Here is an 8,122-nt window from a genome sequence, read left to right on the forward strand (position 1 = left end):
CATATATCTAGTCGGGAGTGGTGCTGACTGAAAACAGATGATTTGGAGCGATTCGCGCGCCATCTGTTGGTCATCCTAAGGACTTATTGAACTACCCTCGTAGTAAACAATGGCCACGTATAGCAGCCTTGATATAAGCACAGCGGAGTAGAACAAGGCAAGCTGCTCCAATTTTGCCGTGGCTCATGATCCGCTCACTCATTTGGAGCCATTTCTCTACCAGCGTTTCCATTGAAGGAGCGGGTTACCATTTGCATGCACAATTCCTACTTTGGATTCAGAAGTGAAAAGTGTTAGTGAAATGAAAGCGTTTTCTTATTTCATTTCCCTTATTTCTAGACTTGTCAGGGTTTTGACGTCACTTGAGAGCCTAGCGTGTCTGGTAGCCGTTGTCAACGTCGCAGCCTGTCCTGCATCATTTTTTGTTTTGCTTTTGCTACTAATGTTGTTGATGTTTCTGATGTTTCTGTTGCTGATCTGCTTCACTGGGCATGTCCTCCTCACTCTCAAGATTCATTTCAAGAATTGTTTTCTTTTCTTTTTTATCATTGGAGGCCTTAACTTTTTTACTCGTGGATCACGTTCCACCGAAACTGCAACCACCTCATTATCATCAATTACGTATACCGTCTGGGTTAGCAATTTTTGTACTGCCTTTTCTTCATTTTGATGAACATTTGCCCGTTTCGTCTTCTTTTCAATACCAGTGTAGGTCTTGAGGACAGATGGCCTTTCATCAATTTATTATTTGATTATTTATTATTTTTTTCCAAATGAAAGACGAATGATTTTATATTATTTTTTAGGGGGAAAACAGAAGAGGAAAATATTTTTTTTAGTATGCAACGGAAACCTTTTGTGGTAGTTGCCGAAATTTGTTCATTAGATTCTTGATTTTATCTTTAAGAATTTTTCACATCAACTTGATTATTAAACGTTAAAAATGGGGGTTTTAAGTTCGATTTTAATCTCATTTGAATATCCTAAATTGTGGTATAAAAATATTTATAATTGCAATTAGAAAATATTTTGAATTTTTTTAATCAATAAAAAAAGTACAAAAATAAATAAGATATTAATTCTTCAAAATTTTGTTTAATAGATTCTTGATTTTATTTTCAGGAATTTTTTACATCAACTTGATTATTGGACGTTAAAAAAGGGTTTGAAGTCATGTGACGATTGGGTCACATGACCAGATCCCTACCTTATCCTCACTTTCTTTATTTTCCAACTTATTTTCACACGAAGCGCCACATTGAATTGAAATTTTGGGATAATAAATAAGAAGATCTAAGAAAGGTGGGTCTGGTCGTAAATTTTAATAATTATGAAAAAAGTAAAAAAAATTATTTACAACAAAAAACTTTTTCGATAATTATACAAATCTATAACCAGGCCCACCATTCTTAGTGCTTCTTATATAGTATCCCAAATTTTCAACTCGATGGGGCGTTTCGTTTGATAATAAGTTAGTAAGTAAAAAAAGTGGCAGTTAAGCAGGAATATGGTCACGTGACCCACTCATCACATGGCCTTAATGCACATTAAACTTGGGAATTTTAAAATTACATTAAAACCTCGCGTTGTTAGGAAGGGGCAGTGTTGCATATGCAAAGACAAGGTCTGGAATGATTTTTCCTGGGAAACAGTGACTTTCTTTCAAGGAAAATGGGTCCATCCCCTCTCCTTTGTATAGGGTCACAGTCCTAATAGTCTTAGAAGGACCCTCAAACATCTATTAATAGACGTTCTCATGTGCCAGCACAGCATTTTAGCATATGTATTACATTTTTGGACCAAAAATGTTTATTAATTTTATATAAAAATCGTTCCATGATTATCTTATTACCAAAAAGTCATAAAATAATGATTACTTCATTTCAAATAATTAAACCATTTTTTACAATGTATATCATAATTCTGAAGTATTTAGGTTATTTGATTAGTTGTTAGTAAACTTGTCTCAACTTGTCTCTTTTACCCCCACCTATCACATTATAGCCGTTCCTTTAGATACATAAGCTGCGTCTATGGGTGTCCGCTTATTAGTTCCTCGGTATTTCTAAACTCAATGAGTACAATGTCTCAAGACATGATAAAATCTACGGACACAGATATTGGAAATAACATCAACTTACAATCTATTAAAAATTATGGTCATAATAATTCTTCTTCAACTAACAAAAGAAAAAAAGTTCACATGAGAGAAGTTCAGCCTTCATGTAGGACAACCAAAAATCTGTTCTTAACTACACTGCACGCTCTCAATAATTCATGCAGCAAGAATGTGATTATTGGATTGGAACGACAAATTGATGGAAGTTTTAAACCAATTATCAAAGTTGTTACTAATAAACTACAAGGAATCACGTTTGGGGTAACAGGATGGGCGAAATTCCTACAACAGATCAATATCATCGACGATTATTTTCAAGAGATAATTAACTACAAAGTTATATTTACAACATCCTTTGGAGAAAAGACCATTCTTTTCGACAGTATACCCTACTTATGAAACACATGATTCTAGTAATCAATATTTACATAAATATGACTCTTATAGATTTTTTATTGATTTTCCATAAAATCAAGTTAGTGACGTCTACTATATGATACTTGGTAATCCAAAGGGTGTTCCAACAATATGAAAATGCATTCTTTAATAGCTCTATATGACCTGTTCCCAGCAGCCATCGTGAATTCGCCATCCTGAAATTTTGTAAAACTAATGCGAAATTCGTAATCTGTGTCCCCGGAAACCCTTATTTTGATACCCACGCTTGTGGGTATTTTGAGTCCACGCTTGTTCGCGAGGGGGACCGTTGGGAGGGGGGGCCTAGAATCTACGTGGACACACGTTCTCTAAATCGGTGAAAAATATACTGAAATCAGACAAGGGATACTCGAGGTACACTCGAATTTATTATATTGTGCTTTGAAGACTAATAATATCAATATTTTCATCAAATACGTCCAGGTGGACAGATTAGGGACGGGGAGGTGTTTGTCAAAATTCAACGGCAGTCCATTGGATATGAGCAAATAGGAGGATACCAATGCAAGTTATCAATTATAATATTATACATTTATGGGAATGATTTGAAATTTCGAGGATAAACGCAAGTGCGAAGGATTAGATAAGTTATGATTATGTGTTTGTTAAAGCAGCAGGAGCTTAAACAGAAGAGAATTCACAATCAACGAATTACTCATGTCAATGATTTCACCTTTAGTTTTAGAAAGTCTGTGCACAACAATTTCTCTCTTCAAACTTTAATTGTTTGGTTGCAAGTGTAAGTTTTTAATAGATAATTGATTTTTTTGTAGAAAATCCAAATATTTGATTTAAAATTGAACTATTTTGTTGAAATTTAATGATTTGGTTGTCAATTCACGGATTTTGTTAAAAAATACCTTTTTTTTGTTAAAATAAACACACCTGATTCAATCTAGAATCGTTTTATTGTAGTATAGCGGATAATTACAATAAAAGTGTAATTAATGACCTGAAAGAAAGTCGTCTACCATTATGATCTGAAAATTCTGTAAGATTGAGCGATTTCTACCTAAGGGAGTTTCCTGAATTTCTTCTTTGGTCATCTCTGTAATTTTGCCACTGTCCATGTTTATTCTTACCCGTCTTTGCATACCATATTTCAATATAAACATTCCACGAAGAACTCTGTTACTATCCACTACCAGTGCAAAGACTTCACCATCGAACGTTGATAATACAGTTTGTCTTCCTGTTGGCATGGGTCCAAGGAGCCGATTTTTTTCTTTCACATGAATTGGTGCATCATGAGGAAAAGTGTATCTACGAATTTCAAATCGCCGGTACGGATTCGCGTGAGGAATAAGCCGAACAGATCTAAGATCTTCAATTATACGTCCATTTATGCGCCAAGAACAAGGAATAGCAGGTGGAGACCCAGAACTGGCACGAAGAGAAGATTCAGCAGGAGACCTAATCCTAGCACGGAAAGAAGATTCGGCAGAAGGAGACCTGACCGGCGAAACTGAATGAGGTATGGCAAGAGAAAGAGTCAAGTTAAGAGAATCAGAAGATCTGTCACGAGGAACACCAGGAAGAGAGCTATCATTAGGTGAACGCTCTGACTGTAAACTCAACTCTGAAAAAAGAAAAAGTGAATTTAATTTAGAAAGAATCTTCAAAAACATAAACTCAAGGAAAGTCAACTTGTGCAAGAGTATTGCACGCAATGCCTCAAGCAGCAGAAGTATTTGAAAAAATCAGTTTGTAAAAAAGCATGAGCCTAAAAATACAGATCGCGTAACAGAATTTTGCAAAAATACTGAAAATGAGAGAAATATGTTTCCCAAAATCAGTGTCATCGATTTGTGAGAGACATTTTTAAGCACAGGGAAAATTAGAAAGAAAAAGTTTTTCTTGTGCATTCTCTTCCACAAATTTTATAATCTTTCTCCTATGCCCCGTCGATTAAATTTTTTAGCATTATAATAAAAGCTTATGACGTAATAAATGACGAATTTCTAAAAAGTATAAAATCACTTTGATGATCTCGTAGATCGGATGGTATGGAGTCCGTAGGAATATTCCCGGAAAAAATATATATTAAAGTCATACTCATTTCTGTCAAAATCAAATGAAGTTGAAGATAAAATGTCTGTTGGGCTGGAATAAAGATTGAATCGCAGAAATTCTCATCTGCGTGAATCACAAAAATGTAGATGAAATAAAAAATGTATCATCATATTCACCAATAGAATTAAAGAGAACCGCCGACAGTAAGACGAATCTAGAAAAAATCCTCATATTTAAATTTATTATATTTTTTGATTAGAGTAAAAAGCGACTAATGTAATAATAAAAAACTTGATTAAAACTGAAACTAAGGAATATTATAGTTCCTTATCAAATTATATAGTATATCTTATAGTCGTTATCTACTTGATTGTAGGCGTCAAAGGTAGACTGATAAGATATTTACATTTTGTTGGAGCGATTTTCAAGGGAAAAGATCGTATTACTGAAAGCGTTAAAACTGATATCAACATTTTTATAATGTCTACCCGAAGAATGTTAAATCTTTGGTCATTTCCTGATTTCCTGATGTGTCAATTGTTCGAAAGGTTTTGAATGATTCCGAATGACTTTTTAATATTTCTCCGCATTTAAAAGTATTCTAAAGATTTCTGAATGAGAGCAAAGAAGTTTGGTGACAAAATTTATTCTTCTGTATTTGAAAATTCTGTATTTGAAAATAGATTTTCTGAATTTCATTCTAATTAATCAAAATTCAAATTCTTTTTCGAAATTCCCTTTTCATGGCAAAAATACCTTTTCCAAGTCAAATTACATAGGCCAACGCAATGTGTACCCAAAGACGGGACTATGTGACCTCGAAGGATTTTGGTATCCTAAAAACGAATCCGATGTCCAATTTTTTCCTATACGCCAGGCTTTTAAGATATCCTAGCCTAAGAACGCAAAAAAGGCTACTTTTAGTCTTATTTGTGGCAATAGAACATGATCAGAATTTTTTCTAAAAACTGCTATATTGTCTCAGATATAGCTAAACATAGCGATTTTTGCTCTTCTAAATTAGGATATCTCAAAAACCTGATGGGAACAATCTGGATCACAGATTCGGTTTTAGGATACCAAAATCTTTCGGGGCCACATGGTCCGGTCAATGGGAACAAAAAGATGTCACTTTTGTCGGCCTCTATTATTATCCTTCAGGAAAATTTTTTGTTTGTGAATGCAAAAGATAATTCTTCATGGAAACACTCAGTTCCAAGTCAGAATTATATTATAATAAAACAGGCCGACAAAATTTGACAAAAGTCAAAAGCCAGAAAGTAGACTAAACATTTCCGAAGGATTTTGAAGCGCTGAATCCGTATCCGTACTCAAAATTGCTTCTGTATGTCAGGTTTTCAAGATATCATAATCAAATGTGCAGAAAATGCGTTTTTTTATCTGTTTTTGAGAATACGTAACTGTACAAGAAAAATGTCTACCACAAAGCTAATATGGAATTTCAAAGTACTAATCTTCCCCTTTCAAAGCTACTTGGATTTATTAGGATATCTTTGTTTTTCACTAAAATATTATAATTTGAAATTTTTTTTATCGTTTTAACTCTTTAACGCTGAGGTACTAGGCAATGAGTACTAGGCCCACAGTGGCGATAGGATTCATGCTCTGTGATGACCCATTACATCTCGGGATAAATTCCAGGGCTGCTCACATGATAGGCCGCCTGGTAAGAGCAAATAGATGGGCTTTCCGCGCCTGCATACTGAGCAGGGATATGCACAAAGCAAAGCCTACTTGGATTTATTAGGATATCTTCATTTTTCACCAAAATATTGTAATTTAAAATTTTTTATTTTAGCTTTTTAACCTATTAACGCTGAGGTGTTCAGATTTATACAACGCATTCTCTATTGCGGACGGTACGATATTTTTTCTTCAAAATATTATCTCAGTGGTTTTTTCGCGGGTACACTCTCTATTGCCGGTGTCAGTTTTTTGTTATAACCCCTAGAAAATTCAATATGGCGGCCACAATTCAGGGTTTTAAAAAAGAACAAAGGATCCCGCACAAAATACCAACAAAAAGCGTACAGTCGTTTGGAATCAAACTTTGCAGATTGATAAAACAATAAAAAATATGGAACCCGTGTCTTTTCATTTCTACGGAAGCCGTTTCCTAGGGGTAGAAACCACCCCTAACAAGCCACAAGCATACTAACCCACCTGACTCTGGGAACAATAAGTTTAGTCGCATATTTTTTTTGGAATAATGAAGTTCGATGCCGCAAGTGGGTTAACCCACCTACCTGCACACTACAAGTGGGCTAACCTTGAAATGAAATTTTTCAATTTAGCGTATTAACCCATTAACGCCGAGATGGTATGCCATTGTCCTTTGAAAATGTTATCTGAGGTGTTTTCGGGGGTTCCTTTTTGATTAGCTCAGTTTTTTGATATAACTCCTAAAAGAGCGAATATGGAAAGCAGTTAGGGCTTTTAAAAAAAAAATTTAGTATTATAATTCATTGAATATTGTAAATTTACTTAGGATTTTCCCGCTTACTAAGGCAAGACTCAATATTTTCCAGTCACTTAAGGCTTGACTAGCGATTGTCCAGTTAAGCAATAAAGTACTTAATATTTTCAAGCCAATTAAGACAAGACTTACGATGGCCCAGCCAGTCAATGCAAGACTTGCGATTGTCTAGCTAAGCAAGGCAAGACTTACGATTGCCCATTCAGTTAAGGCAAGACTTGCGATTGTTCAGCTACGCAAGGAAGTACTTAATATTTTCCAGCCAATTAGGGCAAGACTTAATATTGCCCAGCCAATCAAGGAAAGACTTGAGATTGTCCAGCCAATCAAGGAAAGACTTTGAATCGCCCAGTCAGTCAAGGCAAGACTTTGAATCGTCCAGCCAGTCAAGGCAAGACTTACAATTGCCCAGCCAGTTAAAGCAAGACTTACGATTGTATGTCCAATGAAGGTGAAACTAATTCCTTGTTTTCTTATGGAAACGTTCGCGCTTCATGTAAAACGATCGTTGAAGAGACTTTTGTTTATGATTAGTAGGGTCATTATCATTTCTTTGCAAAGACCAGCAATAGTTGGCCATCATTCTTACATTGCATCGACCTTGATTATGTTGCTCTTTTCGGTGAAAGTCTTGATGAAAGCGTTCGCCCATTTCTTCAGTGAATACCTAAACATTTTCTGGAAAATAATCCAAATGAGATTTAAGAAAATGTAATTTCATAATCATCAAACAACCTAATCTTTTAAAAGTCTTTAACATACTAGATACGATAGTTCTAAACTTTGGATATCGATTGTTCCCTAAAAATTTCTGTACAACATCTTTGCAACTCAACCATGCATCTTTTTCAATAGATGTCATGTTTTTGATAAAGCCATCATCTTTGATAAGTTTTCTTATATCAGGCCCAACAAAAATACATTCCTTAACTTTCGTATAACTTAAATGCGGGAATATAGATCTGATATAATTGGAACATTCTCCCTCGGTGTTTAGGGCTTTCACAAATTGCTTCATTAACCCTAGTTTTATATGGAGTGGTGGCAATAATACT

General features: G+C 34.8%; 1 protein-coding gene across 1 annotated transcript in view; it reads left to right on the forward strand.

Moving 5' to 3' along the window:
• Nucleotides 1-8,122, forward strand: part of LOC117180696 (EF-hand domain-containing family member B-like) — a 105,607-nt gene that overhangs the window by 51,953 nt on the left and 45,532 nt on the right. The window lies entirely within an intron of this gene.

The sequence above is a fragment of the Belonocnema kinseyi genome, chromosome 9, assembly GCF_010883055.1.
Source record: "Belonocnema kinseyi isolate 2016_QV_RU_SX_M_011 chromosome 9, B_treatae_v1, whole genome shotgun sequence".
Taxonomy (NCBI): Eukaryota; Metazoa; Arthropoda; class Insecta; order Hymenoptera; family Cynipidae; genus Belonocnema; species Belonocnema kinseyi.